This window comes from Phacochoerus africanus, chromosome 14, assembly GCF_016906955.1.
Source record: "Phacochoerus africanus isolate WHEZ1 chromosome 14, ROS_Pafr_v1, whole genome shotgun sequence".
NCBI classification, from domain to species: domain Eukaryota; kingdom Metazoa; phylum Chordata; class Mammalia; order Artiodactyla; family Suidae; genus Phacochoerus; species Phacochoerus africanus.
Genome location: NC_062557.1, coordinates 23,646,576 through 23,669,260, shown reverse-complemented (window position 1 = coordinate 23,669,260; position 22,685 = coordinate 23,646,576). Strand labels below are relative to the sequence as shown.

At 46.7% G+C, this 22,685-nt stretch overlaps 1 pseudogene; it reads left to right on the top strand.

Moving 5' to 3' along the window:
- The first annotated feature begins 8,189 nt into the window (after positions 1-8,189).
- Positions 8,190-22,685, top strand: part of LOC125113845 (40S ribosomal protein S19-like) — a 31,088-nt pseudogene continuing 16,592 nt past the window's right edge.

Below are 22,685 nucleotides of genomic sequence, written 5' to 3'. Positions count from 1 at the left end.
AGGGAAAGGAAAGCAGCAGTCTGTATCTACCCTTGAGAGGACATAATGTAAGCCACTGGGGTCCAGGTGGACCACAAGCCCAGCTCCTGCAGGACCACACCCACCTTGGCTTTGAGCCACTAGATTTCACCATCTGATCCACTTGCTTGGGAAAGAAAGGGAAGATACCATCCTCCCCCCACTCCAGCCAGCAGCCTTCCCAGGCTGCCAGCCAGTCTTGGGAGCCTATGGTGGGCACCTATTTTACCTGTGCTAGCACCTGGTAACCATCTCCTTGCCTTCCAAGGTCACAGCCATCACATGTTCCATAATGAAAGCAGTTGGAACTCTCATGTATTGCTGAGGAGAATGTAAAATGGTTCAGTAGCTCCAGGAAACAGTATTGCAATTCCTAAAAAAAAAAAAAAATTAAACATCGGATTCCCCGCCGTGGTGCAATGGGATCGGTTGCATCTTGGGAGCGCTGGGACACAGGTTCAATCCCAGCTCAGCCCTATGGGTTAAGGATCTGGCATCACTTCAGCTGCAGCTTAGGTCATGACAGCAGCTCAAATCTGAGCCCTGGCCCAGGAACTCCATATGCCGTGTGGTGGCCAAAAAAAAAAAAAAAAAATTACGCTGGAATTACCATATTCCCCCACAGCCCAAATTTCCTTCCGTGGATGAACAGATAAACAATTTATGATATAGTCATACAGTGGAATACTATTCATCCATAAAAAGGAGCGAAGTACCAATACAGGCTTCAACATGAATAAACCTCAACATTATGCTAAGTGAAAGAAGCCAGACACAAAAGGTCACATACGTTTCCATTTATATGAAATATTCAGAATCGGTAAATCCATAGAGATTTGCCTGGGGGGAGGGAGACATGGGGAGCAATGGCTTAATGGATATGGTGTTTCCTTTGGGGATGGTGAAAATGTTTGGGGACTGGAGAGAGGTGGTGGTTGCACAGCACAGTGAATGCACTAAATGCAGCTGAGTTGTTCACTTTATAATGGTTGATTTCATGGAATGTGAATTTCACCTAAAAAAAAAAAAAAGGAGTAATGAAGTCAGAGTTTTCCAGGGAATTTATCAAGGAGACCCATCTGTAGATTTCAGAGCCTACCTTCTTTGGAAACAGAAGCTGATGCCCACGTGAGTCCCAGCCTTTTCTGATGCTTTGGGACACCAGGCATCTGCTCTGAACCCTCGGAAGATGCGCACAGGACCCCAGGATGCTGTTTGCTCTACCCCGACTCCATGCCGACTGCCTCCTGCTCTGCCTGGCTCCCATCCCGAGGGAGCCTCCCTTTCAGGTTCCTGCTTCCCGAGAAGGCAGCAGACGCCTGATCAAGCGCTGAGGAGCTCAGCTCCCCGTCTTCAGCTAACATCGTGCCATCTGCCCCAGCGGCAGGCCCACCCCTCCCTCATCGTCTTGCTCCAAACAGAGCTTTAAAAAGCCCTCTGGTTTTCTTTCCCTCGGATTATTTTAATCACCCCCCAAGTGGGCCCCCTGCTCTCTGGAATCTCTCTCTCTCTCTCTCTCTCTCTCTCTCTCTCTCTCTTTCACACACACACACACACACACACACACACACACACACGCCCCAGTCTTTTCCCCCTGTGCTAGACCCTGGGCTCGCTCCTCTGGTACAGAGGGGGAAGGGAGGGTTTTCTGGATGAAGCAATCAGGCACATTTGCTGCTCCCACCACCACCCTTCTTCCATCCCCACCCCTCTACCCCCACTCCACCCCCAAACCCCCCACTCTCCCACACCTCCCACCCCCTCACCCCCTCATCTAAAGCCCCACTAGATCTTTCCACTCAAAGACCTTCAATGAGACATCCTGCTATGGCTCAGTGGGTTAAGAACCTGACCACTTTCCATTAGGAGGCAGGTTCGATCCCTGGCCTCACTCAGTGGGTGAAGGATTCAGCATTGCCACAAGCTGAGGCGGAGGGTTGCAGAAATAGCTCCGCTCAGATCCGGCAAGGCTGTGGCTGTGGCCTAGGCCTGCAGTTGCAGCTCTGATTCCACCCGCAGTGGCCTGGGTGGGGGGGTGGGGAGAGGAAGACCTTCAGTGGCCACTCCCTGCAGCAGAAGATTGTGTCCCCTGGGGACCTTAAATACTTTGAGGTCCAGACAGAAGGTTTGCACCCATCCCTGGACACGTGAACATACATGCCCAGCCACGAGAAATCGGTGGGGTGACATGACTTCTTTAGCCCATCCAGAGACCCCTAGGGCAGAGCTACTCAAGTGTGGTCCACAAGATGAGTGGAGAGAAGAGTAGTCTTTGGGAAAGCTTTTAGTGATTTGACGTTGCCACACACCCTAGAGCATGGTCATTTTTGCTGTGTCGTATAAAAATAACATGGGTTCTGGAGTTCCCTCGTGGCTCAGTCGTTAACCAACCCAACTAGTATCCATGAGGACTCGGGTTCGATCCCTGGCCTCGCTCAGGGGGTTAAGGATCTGGCGCTGCTGTGAGCTGTGGTGTAGGTTGCAGGCGCAGCTCTGATCACAAGTTGCTATGGCCGTGGTGTAGGCCGGCAGCTACAGCTCTGATTTGGACCCTAGCCTGGGAACTTCCATATGCCATAGGTGCAGCCCCAAAAAGACCAAAAAAAAATAATAATAATAATAATAACATGGGTTCACAATCAATTGGAAATTTAAAAAAAAGTTCATCACAGAGTTTGAGAAGCGCTGTCTTGAGGATCTCTTTACCTCAGGGGAGAATGCCAGACCCACTCAGTTAATTTCTTTTTTTTTTTTGTCTTCTTAGGGCCACACCCTAGGCATATGGAAGTTCCCAGGCTAGAGGTCAAATCAGAGCTGTAGCTGCCGGCCACAGCCACAGCCACAGCCATGCTAGATCTGAGCCGAGTCTGTGACCTACACCACAGCTCACAGCAATACCAGATATTTAACCCACTGAGCGAGGCCAGGGATCGAACCCGAATCCTCATGGATATGTCAGGTTCTTTAGCAGAGAGCCACGACAGCAACACCCCACTCAGTTAATTTCTTTTTCTTTTTTGTCTTTCTGCCTTTTCTAGGGCCACTCCCGTGGCATATGGAGGTTCCCAGGCTAGGGGTCTCATCGGAGCCGTACCCGCCAGCCTATACCACAGCCACAGCAATGTGGGATCCAAGCCGCGCCTTCGACCTACACCACAGCTCATGGCAACGCCAGATCCTTAACCCACTGAGCAAGGCCAGGGATCAAACCCACAACCTCATAGTTCCTAGTTGGATTCGTTAACCACTGAGCCATGACAGGAACTCTGCCACTCAGTTCATTTCTAAGGCTGGCATGTGATGCCCTCCATGGCCCTATCCCCAATCTTTCCAGCCTTCTCTCTGGCTCTATCCAGCAACAATGCACACATGCATGTGCACGCACACACACACACACACACACACACACAAACACCCCCCACAGACCCACCCTGTGTCTCCGGGTTGTTGCCCATACGGTTCCCCACCTTTCCTTCTTCTGCACCTGTGGACACCTGACACCCACTTCCAGCCTCAGCTCAAATTCCGCTTCCTTAAAAAAGCCTTCCCCACCTCCACCGCTGCCCGCCTCACACACATGAACACAAACCCGATTGACTGACATTCTGTCTCCCCTGGGTTTTCTTAACACCCACTTAGCTTTATTTGTGACCATCTGTCTGCTCCTCCCAGGGCAGAGCTTTCGCCCTCTTGGTCCCCTCTGTCTTCTCTAGCCTCCGAGCATCTGTGCTTGTGGATTCTGGGAATTCTCTGGTCCTGATTCTCCTGGGCCCGGCTGGGGCTGCTCATCCATGTCCTCATCTTCCCTGCTGGGGGAGCTTCGAGCATCTTCACAAGGCAGGATCTAGGCCTCTATACCAGTCCCTGCCCCATTCAACCCTGGCTTCACCCTCTTTACCCAGGGTCAGTCTTTCTCAGGAATAACCATGGGTGTAAGACTAGGGCCAGAGTTCCTGCTGTGGCGCAGCAGAAATGAATCCGACTAGTAACCATGAGGTTGCAGGTTTGATCCCTGGCCTCACCCAGTGGGTTAAGGATCCAGCTTTGCCATGAGCTGAAGTGTAAGTCACAGTCGAGACTCGGCTCCTGCACTGCTGTGGCTGTGGTATAGGCCAGCAGGCAGCTGCAGCTCCGATTCAACCCCTAGCCTGGAAAACTTCATAGGCTGCGGGTGCAGCCCTAAAAAACAAACAAACAAGCAAAAAAGACTAGGGCCAAAAATGAGTACATATAAGATTTTAAGGACTGGAAAAAAATTAATTTGACTTTTTTCTTTTCTTTTTATGGCCGCAACCATGGCATATGGCATATGGCATATTCCCAAGCTAAAGGTCAAATCAGAGCTGCAGCTACCGGCCGACACCACAGCCACAGCAACACCAGATCTGAGCTGCTTCTGCAAACTATGCCAAAGCTGGCAGCAACACGGGATCCTTAACCCAGTTATTGGGGCCAGGCATCGAACCAGCATCCTCACGGACACTATGTCAGGTTCTTAACCTGCTGAGCCACAGTGAGAACTTCTAATGTGACTTATTTTTACTAGGAAATTTTATTGCAGGTGATGTTAAACTCAAAAGGTTCAAAAGGGACAGATCAGGAGTTCCCATCGTGGCGCAGCTGAAATGAATCCAACTAGCATCCATGAAGACGAGGGTTTGATCCCTGGCCTCGCTCAGTGGGTTAAGGATCCGGCGTTGCCGTGAGCCGTGGTGTAGGTTGAAGACATGGCTCAGAAATTGCGTTGCTGTGGCTGTGGCACAGGCCAGCGGCTACAGCTCCAATTCGACCCCTCGCCTAGGAACCTCCAGTTGCTGCAGGTGCAGCCACCCCCACCCCAAAAAAAGCAAAACGTGAGTTTCCCCACCACTGCCTCCATTCCCAGGCACCCAGGTCCAGTCCAGAAGCAAGCGCTAATCCCAGATTCTTTAGTCTTTCATGGCTTGCCCGTGGTTTCCTAAGCATTTTCTTTGCGTCCTCTGAGCCAAATGGCAGCATATGACACACACTCAACTAGAGACTGTTCTGCACCAGCACGTAGAAAGGTGCCCCATCGCGTGGTGCAAGAGATAGCCTGTTAGTTACTTTATTTTTCCCAATGTGAATGTATTTGTCAAGTAAATTCCTAGAAGTAGAATAGCTGGATAAGGGGTATGTGTGTAACCAGGTTTTTAATGTGAACCATGATTTCTGGTTTTGCCGTGATTAATGGCACCATAGCAACCAATTTTTCCTAATGTGGGCACTTATTTCTCCTGCGGCGTACCAGCTGGGAAAACAGAGGCAGAGACATACACAACCCCTGCCCCCACCCCCACCTGGAAGAATCCAAAATTGAGCAAGGAACCTGTAAAAAGGAAAAAGTCCAGCTTCTCAGAGTTTGAAAATTGCCCCAAGGATTCTGCCCATCTTGAGAAACCGAGAGAAGGAGGGGATGTCTTGTCTGAAAAGGGAAAGATTAAAAGAATGATCACCTGGTGTGTGAAGTCAGAACACACGCGAAATCCCTTGTCAACAAGAGAGACTGAAGTTAGCTCCTAGGGTGAACTTCCCGCCCAATGCACAGTCCTGGCACCAGGCAAGGATCGTGAGGGCCTCCTTCGTCAGGGATCATTAAGCCAGGATTAAGGGTGGAGACCTTGCCAGGCCTGCTGGGAGGCAGAAGGCAGGAGCAGGTAACCACTTAAGCCACCCTGGGATGGCACAGCCTAGTCAAGGAGAGAAGGCTGAGAAGTGGATGAATAAGGCAGGGCCCCTTTACAGTCTTCAAAGCAATCCCTTAATCAAGGCTTTGAGGAGCACGAGTGAGGATTCTGCTGATTTTTTTTTCTTTTTACCACTGCACCTGCGGCACATGGAAGTTCCCAGGCTAGGGGTCCAATTGGAGCTGCAGCTGCCGGCCTAAACCACAGCCACAGCAATGCTGGATACGCGCTTCATGGGCAACCTCTACCACAGCTTGCAGCAACGCCGGATCCTTAACCCGCTGAGTCAGGGATCGAACTCACATCCTCACAGACACTGTCCGGATCTTAACCTGCTGAGCCATGACAGGAATGCCCCATTCTGCTGATGAGAAGTTAAGAACCTTGCCCAAGGCTCCACAGGTGAACTGGGACTTGAACCCAAGCCTTCATTCCCAAGGCCAATGAGATGGCCTCCACTGCCCTGCCTCCTGGGCTGGAAGATTCCCAAGATAGGACCAAGGCCTTGATTCCTCCACGGACTCCCCCCACCCCAGGGCCCATCACCCCCATACCTCCCTCTGCACAGACACCCCAACCACACAGCTCCAAAACAGGGCAGAGAAGGGTGAGAGAGGCTGCAAATCCCTCTCCTGTCTAACAACTGTGCTGAGGGAGGAAGATGCAGGTGGGAACAGGTCCCAAACTCCCATCTCGCTCGTCCTCGCCGGTCTCAGTCTCAGACTCTCTCGTGATAGGAAAGTAGGCCAGTTTGGAATATGTCACGGATATTTTCAACACCCCCATCTGTACAATACAGCTTTGCACACAGCCAAGCAGGGTGGAGTCAGATGCCGGATGAAAGGGATGAGAGATACACCTGCTACCTCTGGGGCTCAGAGCCCACATGGGGGCTGGGAAAAAGCACATGGGGCCCTGGAGGACACTGGGCAAGTATTCAGCAGCCTGGACAGGATAGGATGAGAGTCCAGCCCTGTCTGCCCTCTTCCCAGAGGAGCGAGAGCAGAACAGCTGTCACCTGTGGACACAATCCCACTGCCACCATGAGCAGTGTCCTCCGATAGACGGGAGGGGTTAGCCATTTCCTGCAGGGAAATGGGTCTGAAAAGCCTCATGGGAGAGGTGATTGGTGTTTGAGGTGGCCCTTGAAAGGACAGCAGGACTTTGCTAGGTGGAGAAAAGGGGGAATGAGTTTTCCAGCCAAGGGGTGTGGCTGGGGGGTGCTGCATCCAGTGTGCAAGGGGTGGGGGTGGGATGGCACGGAGGGCTGAGCAGGAAGGGCAACAAGAGAGACTGGGCAGGACTGAACTAACGCTGGAGAAGGGGCTGTACATGGTGAAGCCCCAGCTAAGAAGCTTGGCGTGCGCCCTGCAGGTGCCCAAGAGGCTTTTAGGGGCCATGATTCAGAAAGAACCTGTGGCTGGGGACAGGGAGGGGCCACCGTGGGAGAGGCAGGGATGCAGGGGTGAGTGAGTGTTCTTTCAGCCCCAAGCCACACTGACCATGGCCTTCTCCAGTTTGCTGGCAAGGGTTCGTCTCCTGATTGGGGGAGGGGAGACCAAAGCAAGATATGAACACTGCAGAGCTGCTAGATACCTGCCGGATTAAAAGGGCCAAGGTTGGAATAGGGGGCGCATTTGGAGAGATTTTCTAGGAAAGGCTGGTAGAGGGCACACCTAGACACTGTGTATATTAAGCATCTACTATGGGCACATTTAATCCTTCCAACCGGCCCAAGAGGTAGGCATGCTTTCCTCCTTTTTGCCCATGTGAAAACTGAAGTTTAAGTTTCAGTAGCAAAGAAGTAAATCGGGGAGTTCCTGTCGTGGCTCAGTGGTAACGAACCTGACTAGGATCCATGAGAACGTGGGTTCGATCCTTGGCCTCGCTCAATGAGTTAAGTAAGTACCTGGCATTGCCATGAGCTGTGGTGTCAGTCACAGACATGGCTGTAGCATAGGCCCGCAGCTGCAGCTCCGATGCGACCCCTAGCCTGGGAACATCCATATGCCTCAAGGGTGGCCCTAAAAAGATAAAAAGATTAAAAATAAAATAAAATAAATAAAAACTAATACCCTGTATAGTAACATCAAAAAATATAAACTACTTAGGGATAGGTCTGACAAAGGGTATGCAAACCTGTACACTGAAAACTACAAAACACTGCTTAGAGAAATTAAAGAAGACTCAATAATGCAGATATATACCATGCTCATGGATCAGAAGACTTGCTACTGTTAAGATAACAATTATCCCCCAAATGATCTATAAATTCAATACAATCCAAGTCAAACTCTCAGCAGGCTTTTTAGTAGACATTGAAACGCTGATTCTAAAATTCCTATGGAAATACAAATTTATTTAGAAGAATCAACACAACTGTGAAAAGGAAAGGAAGCGGGGGGGGGGGGGGGGGGGTTACATTGGAGAGCCCTTTGCCCTGGCTGGCAGCAAGGAAGCCACAAGATGCCTGGAGTTCCTGTAAGAGACCCAAACCAGCAGGAGATCGTCAGGGCTCTGGCAGCCTTCCTCAAAAAGTCAGGGAAGGAGTTTCCATCGTGGTGCAGCAGAAACGAATCTGACTAGGAACCACGAGGTCACAGATTCCATCCCTGGCTTTGCTCAGTGGGTTAAGGATCCAGCATTGCCGTGAGCTGTGGTGTAGGTCGCAGACGTGGCTCAGATCCTGCATTGCTGTGGCTCTGGCATAGGCCAGCAGCGACGGCTCCGATTAGACCCCCTAGCCTGGGAACCTCCGTATGCATGGGTTGTGGTCCTAAAAAGACCAAAGACAAAAAAAAAAATAAATAAAAGTCAGGGAAGCTGAAAGTTCATGAATGGGTGGATGGGTGGACACCATGAAGCTAGCCAAGCATAAAGGGCTTGCTCACTACAGTAAGACCCGATTCTACATAGAACAGCTTCCAGAGGGCAGCCCCTGTATTTCCAGGGCTGCACTAGGTTGGCTCCATGACCAAGATCTATGGGGACATCAGAGAAAGCACACTGTGACCAGCCATTTCCGCAGGGCTCCAAGGGCGTGGCCTGCCAGGTCCTCCAAGCTCTGGAAGGGCTGAAAATGATGGACAAGGTCCAAGATGGGGGTTGCAAGCTGATTTCTCAGGAACAGAGAGATCTGGGCAGAATTGCCAGATGAGTGGCAGCTGTCAATGAAAAGCATTGGAATAAATGCTGGGTGAATCGGAGTTCCCATCATGGCTCATCAGAAATGAATCTAACTAGCATCCATGAGGATGCGGGTTCAATCCCTGGCTGCTCAACGGGTTAAGGATCTGGCATTGCCCTGAGCTGTGGTGTAGGTCGAAGATGTGGCTCTGATCCTCCGTTGCTGTGGCTCTGGCGTAGGCCGGCGGCTACAGCTCTGATTGGACCCCTAGCCTGGGAACCTCCATATGCCTGCAGGTACGGCCCTAAAAAACAAAAAGTGAATAAATAAATAAATAGCCTCACATGGAGTGCTGAGAGCTACAAAAATAGAAATGCTTGCCAAGGACACCACGGGCCCCTTCGGCGCCACTGGAGGGAGTCATGAAGAAGCCACGCCCCATCCTCATCCTCAAGGCTCTTCCAGGTCGTGTTTGATGAAGGGGAGCTCAGGGAGCCAGGATGTGTTACAATGACCACCTGCTCTCAGTGCCTGATTGCAGAGTCATTCTGTGCAGAGGCCACCCCCCCCACCCCGACCTCCGCCCCCTGGGGGGCCCTCTAGTGGGTGCGGGAGTGGGAGCTGCTTGTTGGTCGCTTCCATTTGCACTTGGAACTCCTCAGCGTTGGGATGGAGCTGGTCAGCCTGCGACGACCTCCTTGTAGGGGGAATGATTTTTTTTTCCCTGCTTTTATGAAGGTGTTTTTTTTTTGGTTTGTTGGTTTGTTTGAAGAAGCTATTTTGTCTTGTGTGCTCTGCCTTCAAGACGCTAACAGTCATTGCTTGGCATGATCTTGCTCTCTGTACAGAAGTACACTGGCGTGGCACCAGCAGATGCGGACCTGATTGTATTTGCCATACCTGTTTTAATAAACTTGAATTTTACTCTAAAAAATAAAGTAAATAAATAAATAAATAAATAAATAAATTGCCTCATTAAAAGAAAGAAGGAAGGAAGGGAAAAAACAAGTTGGAAGACTTATACTACCTAACTTCCAGGTTATTAGAAAGCCACAGCAATCAAGGCAGTACTTGGTGCCATCAAGATAGATGAATAGACCAAAGGAAGAAAATAAAAAGCCTATAAATAGACATATATATATATATCTGGTCACTTGATTTTTAACAAAGATGCAAATGCAGTCTGGCAGAAGAAGGAGAGTCTTATGGATATCCATATACCAAACAAAATAAAATACTTCACACCATGTATAAAAAAAATGAAATAAAATTTCTGGAAGAAAGCGTAGGAGAAAGTCTTTGCAACCTTGGGTTAGGCAAAGATTTCTTAGATAAAACACTTGAAAAGAAAAAATTGAAAAATTAGACTTTATCAAAATTAAGGCTTTCTGCTTTTTGAAAGACATGTTAAGGAATAATAAGACAAGCCCCAAACTGAGAGAGAGTATTTGCAAACCATGTATGTGATAGAGGACTTTTATCCAGAATATATAAAGAATTCTCAAAACTTAGTAAGAAGAAAACAAACAACCCAGTTTTTTAAAAGGGCAAAAGATTTAAACAGACACTCAACAAAGAAGATATACAGATGGCAAATAAGCATATGGGAGGATTTCATTATCCGTCATTAGGGAAATGCAAATTAAAATCACAATGAGAGAGTCTGAGTTGTGGCTCAGTGGTAACAGGCAGGTGTAATATCCATGAGGTTGCAGGTTCAATGCCTAGCCTCACTCCGTGGGTTAAGGTCGGGCCTTGTCATGAGCTGTGGCATAGGTCACAGTCGCAGCTTGGATCTTCAGTTGCTGTGGCTGTGGTGTAGGCCGGCAGCTGCAGCTCCAGTGGGACCTCTAGCCCAGGAACTTCCATATGCTGCAGGTTCTGCCCTAAAAAGAAGAAAAAAAAAAATCGCAATGGGATATCAATACTGAAATAGCTAAAAAAAAATGTTTTGCAATACCAAATATTAGTGAGAATGTGGAGCAAGTAGAAAGTCTCATACGCTGCAGACGGAAATGTACAACGATACCATCAGCTTAGAAATCAGTCTGCCAGTGTCCCTAAAAAGTTAAACAGATGCCTATGCTGTGACCAGCAATTCCACTCACAAGTCATTTACCCAAGAGAGATGAAAGCACATGACCATTCCAAGACGTGTATGGAAACTTTCATAGCAGCTTTGTTTGTAACAGACAAAAACTGGAAACCAAACTGTCCTTCAACAAGTGAAGGAGGAAACAAATTATAACATCCATACAATGGAATACTATTCAGCAATGAACAGCAGTGGACTCTCGATACACGCAACAACACAGATGAATCAAAAATGACTATGTTGGGAGTTCCTGTTGTGGCGCAGTGGTTAACGGATCCACCTAGGAACCATGAGGTTGCGGGTTCGATCCCTGCCCCTGCTCAGTGGGTTAATGATCCGTCGTTGCCGTGAGCTGTGGTGTAGGTCACAGACGAGGCTCGGATCCCGTGTTGCTGTGGCTCTGGCATAGGCTGGCAGCTACAGCTCCGATTAGACTCCTACCCTGGGAATCTCCATATGCAGCGGGAGCAGCCCAAGAAATAGCAAAAAGACAAAAAAAAAAAAAAAAAGACTATGCTATGAAGTTCCCGTTGTGGCTCAGCATGTTAAGAACCCAACATAGTGTCTGTAAGGATGCGGGTTCAATCCCTGGCCTCACTCAGTGGGTTGTGGATCTGGCTTTGCTGAAAGCTGTGGTGTAGATCACAGATGTGGCTCAGATCTGGTGTTGCCATGGCCGTGGCGTAGGTGGCAGCTGCAGCTCTGATTCCACCCCTAGCCCCAGGAACGTCCATATGCTGCAGGTGCAGACGTAAAAAGAAAAAAAGAAAAAAAATTTATGCTACACTGAAAGAAAGCAACAAGAAAGAGTACACACTTGGTGATTCCATGTATATGTAATACCTAGAAAATGCAAACTAATCTATAGAGACAGATAACACATCAGTGGTTGACTAGAGATGAGGGGAGGAGGTGGAGAAGAGTGGAAGCAAGAGACTAAAAAAGGCCAGGAGTTCCCTGGTAGTCTAGTTGAAAGGATTCAGGCGCTTTCACTGTGGAGGCCCAGGTACAATCTCTGATCTGGGAACTGAGATCCCACATCAAGCTGCTGTATACCATGGCCAACAACAACGAAGAAAAACACAGACAAGGAATCTTCTAGAGGTGATGGATGCTGTCATTGTCCTCACTTGGTGATGGCTTCACAGGTGTATTCATATGTGAAAACTGACCAAATTGTACATTTTAAATATGTGTAGTTTATTGTATCACCAATTACTTGTCCATACAGCCATACAAAGGTCAATAAAAAGAAGCAATAAACAAAGAAAACGAAAGAGTTAATCTGAAAAACAGAAATGAGATCTAGCTGCTGGTAGAAGAGTAAAATCATCACTACAAGCTGATTATATTATTATCTACTCAGAAAAGTCAATGATTCAACTGAAGCCTGGTAGAGCATCTTATCAGCAAGTTCAGTAAAATGACTGGTTAAAAAGAAAAATATGGAAAAATCAATAGCTTTCTTTTTTACCGACAAAAACCAATTTTAAAATATTAGAAAAATGATTTTATTCATAATAGCCATTAAAGCTATGAAATATAGAGGAATAAATGTTACCAAGGACCCTACATCTGAATAAATGGAGACATGTTTGCCAATTTCTCACAATAGAAGACGACTTTGATAAAGCTGTCAATTCTCTCCAAATTACTCTATAAATCCAATGCAACTCCATTTTATTTATTTTATTTATTTTTGTCTTCTTAGGGCCACACCCGAGGCATATGGAAGTTCCCAGGCTAGGGGTTGAATCGGAGCTGTAGCCGCCGGCCTATACCACAGCCACAGCAATGAAGGATCCGAGCCGTGTCTGCGACCTACACCACAGCTCAAGGCAATGCTGGATTCTTAACCCACTGAGCAGAGCCAGGGATCAAATCCTCATCCTCACGTATACTAGTTGGGTTTGTTACAGCTAAACAACAACAGGAACTCCACAACTCCACTTTAAAATTCCAGTTCCTGGAGCTCTTCTCATGGCTCAGTGGTTAACAAATCCGACTAGGAACCATGAGGTTGTGGGTTTGATCCCTGGCCTTGCTCAGTGGGTTAAGGATCCGGCGTTGCCATGAACTGTGGTGTAGGTTGCAGACGTGGGTCAGATGCTGGCTTGCTGTGGCTGTGGCATAGGCAGGCAGCTGCAACTCCAATTTGACCCCTAGCCTGGGAACCTCCATATGCTGCAGTTGTGGCCCTGAAAAGACAAGACTAAAAAAAAAAAAAAAATCCAACTCCTTTGACTCAAACTAGAAAAGATAACTCTAAAATTCATCTGGAAAAGTAAATGAGTACCAAGAGAAAAATATGTGTTTTTAAAAAATGATATTGGACTGGATGCAAATTGCTTGCATCACCACCAATCCAAATGCATCATAAAGCAGCTGCTATTACGGAAAGAATAGGATTTGTCCTGACACAGAGCAGGTCCTTCACAAACATTTGTAGGATGACCAAGTAAGTGAACAGGCAAACAGACAATAGAATAGTCCAGAAGCAGTCTGTGTAGAGTGACTATTGTAATATAATGCTTTATTATGTTTTGTTTTGTTTTTACAGCTGCACCTGCAGCAAATGGAGGTTTCCAGGCTAGGGGTTGAATTGGAGCTTGCACCACAGCCACAGCCCCAACACCAGATCCCAGTCACATCTGCGACTTATGCCGCAGCTTTTGGTAATGCTGGACCCACTGAGCGAGGCCAGGGATGGAACGAACCTGCATCCTCACAGAGACAATGTTGGGTTCTTAACCTGCTGAGCCATAATGGGAACTCCTATCATGCGTTTCTATTAAATAAATCCTTTGTGTCCGTGAGCACTTCAAAGTAACATGCCTCGGAGTTCCCATCGTGGCTCAGTGGTTAACAAATTCGACTAGGGGAGTTCCCGTCGTGGCGCAGTGGTTAACGAATCCAACTAGGAACCATGAGGTTGTGGGTTCGGTCCCTGCCCTTGCTCAGTGGGTTAAGGATCCGGCGTTGCCATGAGCTGTGGTGTAGGTCGCAGATGCGGCTCGGATCCCTCGTTGCTGTGGTTCTGGCGTAGGCCGGAGACTACAGCTCCGATTGGACCCCTAGCCTGGGAACCTCCATATGCCATGGGAGCGGCCCAAGAAATAGCAAAAAAGACAAAAAAACAAAACAACAACAACAACAAAAAAAAACAAATCCGACTAGGAACCATGAGGTTGTGGGTTCGATCCCTGGCCTCACTCAGCGGGTTAAGGATCTGGCATTGCTGTGAGCTGTGGTGTAGGTCGCAGACGTGGCTCAGATCCTTCGTTGCTGTGGCTGTGGTGTGGGCTGGCAGCTGTAGCTCTGATTCGACCCCTAGGCTGGAACCCCCAATATGCTGCGGGTGTAGCCCGAAAAAGCAAAAAAAAAAAAAAGTAACATGCCTCAAATCAACCTGAGCACCTTACTCCCCTTTCCCATTCATGTTCCTCTTCCTACCTCAAGTTCCACACAATTCCCCAGACAGGAAAAGTGGTCACTCTGGATCCCTCCCTCCCCCTCACTCTCTCATTCAGTTTACCTTCTGAGACTTCTTAGTCTCCGCTTCCTACCGCATGGGAATTTAGCACAGGATAAAAACAGCATGTCAAACCAGTAAGGAAAAGAGACAGTGTTGGAACAAGTGGCTATCTATGGAAAAGAAATGCCGAAGTGAAATCCATACCTAAAAATGAATTCCAGCTGGATTAAATATCTAAGTACGAAGAGTTAAACTATAAAAGGACAGGAAAGAAACATTTTTTTTTAATTTGGTGATGAGAAGGACTTCTATGAGACGTGACGTTCATAAACCATAAAGAAAATATCAACAGATTTGATTGCAGTGAGAGACACCACAAAGTTCAAAATTGAACGCTAAGCAGGAAGTATTTGCAACATTTAGGACATGGATAAGGTTAATTACGATCCTTAATATACAGCAAGCGCATATAAATCAGTAGGAAAATGTTAGAAAATCCTATTGAAGGAAAAGGGCAAAAGTAATGAGAAGACAATTTATAGAATAAAGGCAAAAGGCTAATAAGTGTATGAAAAGTGGCTCACACTCACTAGGGTCAGGGAAATGCAAATGAAAACAATAATGAGATACCATTTTTGTCCACTCTACTGGCAAAAAATATATATATACAATGGATAATGTTCAGTGTTCACACGAGTGAGGATAAAAAAGAACACTTATAGGAGTTCTCTTGTAGCAAAGCAGGTTAAGGATCCAGGATTGTTACTCCAGTAGTGGGTTTGATCCCTGGCAGGAAACTTCCACTGCCCTCCAACCCCAAGCAAAAACAGGAAAAAGAGCCTTATGAATTTTTGGTGAGAATTCAAACTTTTACCACATTTTGGAGGCAATTTATTAGTACTCGCCAAAATGTTAAATAAACCCTTTAAGAAAACGACTCTACTTTCCATGGATTTTCGTTTCAGTTTACAGGCATCCTTTCTTCTCGCAAGAGCCCTCCCCCCACCTCACATTTTCCGAAGAACCGCTCCTCTTCCATTCCTGGAACGTGATTGGGTGGGGCTGGCCCCGCCTACCAGATCCAGGATGCTTGACCAATCAGTGTAGTCATCCTCCCTCGAGCAAACTGATTGGCTTAGGGCAGAGGTGTGATCTGAATGAGGGTCAGATTACAGAACACCCTGTCACTGGTTGGGTCTTTCAAGAAAGAGGAGCTGGTAGAGTGTGTGGGCAACTTCTATGGCCATCCTGACTTTAACGCGAAGAGCCAAACAAAGGTAACCAAAGCCATGTATTGGTGAAAGATTCATGAAGACAACGTTTGGGCACCTGTACCCAATTGTGTCTGAAGTCAGCTGTCCCTAGGAACTTGGTAGATGAATCACTGAAGTCCAAGGGCCAATCTTCTTTCACTGAAGACAGTTTGAATTACAGTTCTGCCCCTTGCAAACCAAAACAATTGTAATATTGAATCTATCTTTAAAAATATTTACTCAGGAGTTCCCATCATGGCTCAGTGGTTAACTGACTAGCATCCATGAGGACGCAGGTTCGATCCCTGGCCTTGCTCAGGGGGTTAAGAATCCAGCGTTGTCGTGATCTGTGGTGTAGGTTGCAGACACAGCTCGGATCTTGCGTTGTAGCTGTGGTGCAGGCCAGCAGCTATAGCTCTGGTTTGACCCCTAGCCTGGGAACCTCCATATGCTGCAAATGTGGCCCTAAAAAACAAAAACAAAAACAAAAGAAATTTTACCCAGATGTTGTGGGAGGGAGGAGTTTCAGAAGACTGTATAGAGTTGATTGTTTTTATTTATTTGTTTATTTATTTGGTCTTTTTAGAGCCACACCTGCAACATATGGAAGTGCCCAGGCTAGGGATCACATCAGAGCCATAGCCGCCAGCCTACACCACAGTCACAGCAAAGCCAGATCTGAGCCACATCTGCAACCTAGGCCCCAGCTTGCGGCAACACTGGATCTTTAACCCACTGAGCGAGGCCAGGAATCAAACCCATCTCCTCATGGATGTTAGTTGGGTTCTTAACTCGCTGAGCCAGAATTGGGAAAGCCTGTTTTTAATTTTTAAATATATATATTTAAAAAATATATATACACCCCTAGCCTGGGAACCTCCATATTCTGCGAACACGGCCCTAAAAAGACAAAAAAAAAAAAAGAACTAGTGCACAATTTGCCATGTTCCATTGCCCTGCCAGCGTAACCATCAATAATCCAGCTGGGGGGGGGGGCTCCATCTACCCCGGGGTGGATGTGAGATGATGTGAAACAGAACCTCATGTCAACCCACAGTGGCCATGTGACCCAAGCCAGAAACAAGCCAAGGCGCTGCGATGGTTCGATTTCTCTAAAAAGCAGAGTTCTGGAGTTCCTGTCGTGGCTCAGTGGAAACAAACCTGCCTAGTATCCATGAGGACGCGGTTTCCATCCTTGGCCTCGCTCAGTGGGTTAAGAATGCGGCGATGTCATGAGCTGCGGTGTAGGTTGCAGACGCTATTCGGATCTGGTGTTACTATGGCTCTGGCATAGGCCAGTGACTACAACTCCAATTGGACCCCTAGCCTGGGAACCTCCATCTGCTTTATCTGCAGCCCTAAAGAAAATAAATACATAAATAAAACATAAAAAGCAGAGTTCTAGATAAGGTTAGCTGTGCAAGAGATTTATTGGGGGACATGCCTGTGAAGGATAAAGGGTTAGAAGCCAGAGCAGCTAGTGGGTATGGCGACCTCAAGGCACGTCTGACACCTTGAGAGCAGAGAAGGGATGAGGAGGATTGGGTGGGAAGAGAAACTTTCAGAAAGGGTGATTGGAGATCATCCCAAGCCGCAGTGACCCATGAGAAGAGTCCCAAATCCCACGGGAACGGGCCAGCACCAGCACGCCAATGGCTGAGCAGCAGAGACGAAACACGGCTTCAATACAAATGAATGAAGGGTTCATAGGGGTGGCAGCTGGGGCTGTCCATCAACAAGGCTCCATGTGGCAGGCTTCCTTGAAGGAAATCTGAGCAGCACCTTTCAAGAACCCTCAGAGTTCTTTAACCCCAGGGTCAGCAAACTCCAGACCACTGGCCAAGTCCAACCTGCCACCTATTTTCATAAATAGAGATTTCTTGGTACATAGCCATGCCCTTTTGTTTCTCAGTTGTCTGCAGCCACGTGTGCCCCACCATGCCGAGTTGAGTGGCTGTGACAGAGACTATGGTCCCTGTAGCCTGTGATAGTAGTTGTAGCTTGAAAATCCTAAAATATTTACTAGCTAATCCTTTGCAGGAAGCGTTGCCAATTCTTGCTTTAACCCACGGCAATTCAAGAGCAGTTTATTGCCATAGCCATTATTCTGACAGGTAAAGGGATCTAAATGTATTTTCTTTCCTCACCTCCCACTCCACGGCTACTCCAACCTGGTGCTACACCTCAACTCCCATCAAACTACTCCTTCTAAGGCTGTGGCAAACCTGTTTTAGTTCTTATCTAATCTGACCTCTCACCAGCATGCCAATGCCATAGTTACCCATTTCCCACCTCTTAAAACATGCTCTCAGGAGGGATAGACTGGGGGTTTGGGGTTACTAGATGCCGACTGTTACCTACGGAAGGAATAAACAGTGAGGTCCTACTGTAGAGCACAGGAAACTATTTTCAATATACTGACATAAGGGAGTTCCCGTCGTGGCGTGGTGGTTAACGATTCCGACTAGGAACCAGGAGGTTGTGGGTTCAATCCCTGGCCTCGCTCAGTGGGTTAAGGGTCTGGCGTTGTCATGAGCTGTGGTGTAGGTCGTAAGCATGGCTCTGATCCCGCATTGCTGTGGCTGTGGCTGGCGGCTACAGCTCCGATTGGACCCCTAACCTGGGAACCTCCATATGCCTCGGGTGTGGCCCTAGAAGAAACAAAACAAACAGACAATATACGGACACAAATCATAATGGAAAAGAAAATTAAAAGGAATATACATAGGAAGTTCCGGTCATGGCTCAGCAGTAACAAACCCTACTAGTATCCATGAGGATGTAGGGTCAATCCCTGGCCTTGCTCAGTGGGTTAAGTATCTGGCGTTGCCGTGAGCTGTGGTGTCGGTCACAGACATGGCTTGGATCCAGCGTTGCTATGGCTGTGACGTAGGCTGGCAGCCACAGCTCCCATTCGACCCCTAGACTGAGAACTTCCATATGCCATGGGTGTGGCCCTAAAAAGACTAAATAAATAAATAAATAAATAAAGTGGTTCTCTTGTGGATCACCAGGTTAAGAAAGTGGTGTTGTCACCGAAGCAGCTTGGGTTGTTGCTGTGGCGCAGGTTCAGTCCCTGCCCTGGGAACGTCCACATGGCACTTGGAGCGTGGCCAAAATAAATAAATAAAATTTTAAAATAAAATATTCTCCTCCCAGCCTCTCGGACCCCATACTTGCTTGGTTTTCCTCTTACTACCTCTTTGACCACTTTTTCTTAGTCTCCTTGGCTCAGTCCAAATATTTAATATTCCTCAGGTTTTTGTTCAAGGCCTGCTCTATTCTTAATCCCTAATATTCCTATTGCTTTAATTATCACCCACGTTCTAGCAGTTCCCAATTTAATATCTCCAACTCAGTTATAAGCTCCAGTCCTGTACATTCAATTGCATACTAGGTCTCTCTCTACTCGACTGTTGACTGTTTAGAAACTAATCTCATTATCTTTTCTCTTAATCCTATTTCTCCTCCTGAATTTTTTTTTTTTTTTTGGACTTTTTGCCTTTTCTAGGGCTGCTCCCGCGGCATATGGAGATTCCCAGGCTAGGGGTCCAGTTGGAGCTGTAGCTGCCAGTCTACGCCAAAGCCTCAGCAACTCGGGATCCAAGCCATGTTTGTGACCTACACCACAGCTCACGGCAACACCAGATCCTTAACCCACTGAACAAGGCCAGGGATCGAACCAGAAACCTCATGGTTCCTAGTCGGATTCATTAACCACTGCGCCATGACAGGAACTCCTCTCCTCCTGAATTTTTAAAATAAATGGTGGTATCATCCACCAAGCTGCTCACACCAGAAGTCTGAGAGTCTTCTTTGATTTTTTTTCTTTTTTTTCTTTTCAGGGTCACACCTGTAGCACGTGGACGTCCCCCAACTGAGGGTCAAATTGGAGCTACAGCTGCTGGTCTGTACCACAGCCACAGCAATGCCAGATCCTTAACCCACTCAGCAAGGCCAGGGATCGAACCCACATCCTCACGTCCCTAGTCGGAGTCATTTCCCCTGCGCCACAACAGGAACTCCCTGATTCTTTTTTTTTTTTTTTTTTGGCCACACCCAAGACATGCAGAGGTTCCCAGTTCCCAGGCCAGTGATCGAACCTGTGCCGAAGCTGCAGCCTGAGCCACAGCAATGACAAGGTTCTATCCTTAACCCTCTGCACCACAAGAGAACTCCTTTTTTGTTTCTTTTTTTCTTTTCTTCGATTCTTTTTTTTTTTTGTCTTTTTGTCTTTTCTTGAACCGGCATATGGAGGTTCCCAGGCTAGGGGTTGAATCGGAGCTGTAGCCACCGGCCGACGCCACAGCCACAGCCTTCTTAGATTCTTTAGTCTCTTTCACTTCATTCTCTAAATACAATCACTAAATACTGTTTTTCCTGTCTCTGAAATCTCATTTGTCCACATCTCTCTATCCTCATCGCCATGAACCTAATCCATGTCGCCCTTTTCGTTCGGACAACTGCTACAGTCTCTTAACTGGCATCCTTGTTTCCGCCCAAGTGTTTCTCCAGTCAAATCCTCCCACTGCATTCAGTGACCTTTTCCAGTGGGACTACAGGAACCAATAGGAAACAAATAGGATATGGTAGATACCAACTATATTAGTATTTATGTGAAATGTGAATGGGCTAAATGCACCAATTAAGAGATAGATACCGATGTTCTAGCTGTGACACAGTAGGTTGAGAATCTGACTGCAGTGGCTCGGGTAGCTGTGGAGGTGCAGGTTTGATCCCCAACCTGGTGCAGTGGGTTCAAGGATCCAGTGTTGCCCCAGCTGCAGCCTAGGTTGCAGCTCTAGCTCAGATTCAATCCCTGATCCAGGAACTTCCCTATGCCATGAGTGCAGCCATAAAAAATTTTACAAAAGACAGATGTCAAACTATAATAAATAATCCGATTACATGCTATTACGAGAGAACTATCTTAAATAGAAGAATACAAAAATGTTAAAATTACAGGATGAAAAAAGATACAATGTAAGCACTAGCCAAAATAAAGCTGGTGGAGCTATATTAATATCAGACAAATTAAACTTTATGGCGAAAAGTATTAGTAAAAACAAAGAGGAATATTTTAGGATGATAAAAGGGTCAATCGAACAGGAAGACATAACAGTCCTAAATTATAACCTCGAATTATATAAAGCGAAAACTGATAGAATTAAAGAAGTAGAGAAACCTTCAGTTCGTTTATATTTTGACATCTCTCTCTCTCAGAAAGTGATAGAACAAGTAGATTTTTTAAATCAGTAGAGAAACAGATGATTTGACCAACATAATTGACAAATTTCCCTAACAGACATTTATAGAATACTGTAAAAATACTGTAAAAAAAAAAAAAAAACAGGAGGAAACTAACAACTACAGAAGGCACATTCTTCTCAAATATCAATTTTCACACTTAACAAAACTGACCATATGCTGGGCCATAAAGCAAGTCTTAACAAATTTCATGCTATTAAAATCATGCATAGGAACTCCCGTCATGGCTCAGTGGTTAACGAATCCAACTAGGAACCATGAGGTTGCGGGTTCAATCCCCGGCCTTGCTCAGTGGGTTAAGGATCCGGCATTGCCATGAGCTGTGGTGTAAGTTGCAGATGCAGCTCAGATCCCATGTTGCTGTGGCTGTGGTGTAGGCTGGCGGCTCCAGCTCCAATTCGACCCCTAGCCTGGGGACCTCCATATGCCGCAGGAGCGGCCCAAAGAAATAGCAAAAAGACAAAAAAATAAATAAAATAAAATAAAATAAAATCATGCATAGTGTATTCGTTGGACTCAGCAAAATCAAAATCAGTAACTAAAAGATAACTAGAAATACCCCCTCCAAGGTTTGAAATTAATAATCCTCTAAATAACTAGTGGAGCCAAAGAAGAGACCACAATGGAAATTACAAAATATATCAAACTGAATGATAATGGGATACAGCTAAAACCACCCTTAAAATGTATATACTTAGGGAGTTCCCATCGTTCCTCAGCGGAAACGAATCTGACCAGCATCCATGAGGACATAGGTTTGATTCCTGACCTTGCTCAGTGGGTTAAGGATCTGGCATTGCCGTGAGCTGTAGTGTAGGTTGCAGACACAGCTCGGATCCCAAGTTGCTGTGGCTGTGGTGTAAACTGTGGCTGGGATCTGATTCCTGGCCTGGCCAAAGAAAATTAAATAATATATATATACATGGACCAGAGTTCCCTCGTGACACAGTGGGTTAAGGATATGGTATTGTCACTGCAGTGTCTGTGGGACAGGCTTGATCCTGACCCGGGAACATACACAGAAAAAAAAATAAAATAAACAATATTGGAGTTCCCATCCTGGTGAAGGAGAAGCAAATCCGACTAGGAACCACGAGGTTGTGGATTCGATCCCTGGCCTTGCTTAGTGGGTTAAGGATATGGCATTGCCGTGAGCTGTGGTGTAGGCCAGTGGCAACAGCTCCGATTCAGCCCCTAGCCTGGGAACCTCCATACACTGTGGGTGCAGCCCTGAAAAGACAAAATAATAATAATAATAAAATAAACAATATGGACCAACCCTCATACACTGTTGGTGGGAATATAAATTGGCGCGGCTGGAGGCTTCTCAAAAAACTAAAACTAGAACCATATGACCCAGCCATTCCACTCCTAGGTATATATCTGAAAAATACAAAAATACTAATTTGAAAAGATACACACAGCCCATTATTTACAATAGCTATTTACAGTAGCCAAGACATGAAAGCAACCTGATTGTCCAGCTACAGATAAAGAAGATGTGGTGTATATATACCTCGGAATACTAGCCATAAAAAAGAAGGAAATTTTGCCATTTGGGGCAACATGGTTAGACTTGTAGGGTATTATGCTAAGGCAAGCAAGTCAGATAGAAGAATGGGATTGCTGGGAGTTCTATTTTTAGGGTTTTTTTTAATTGTTTGTTTTGTTTTTTTCTTTTTGCCTTTTCTAGGGCTGCTCCCACAGTGTATGGAGGTTCCCAGGCTAGGGGCTGAATCAGAGC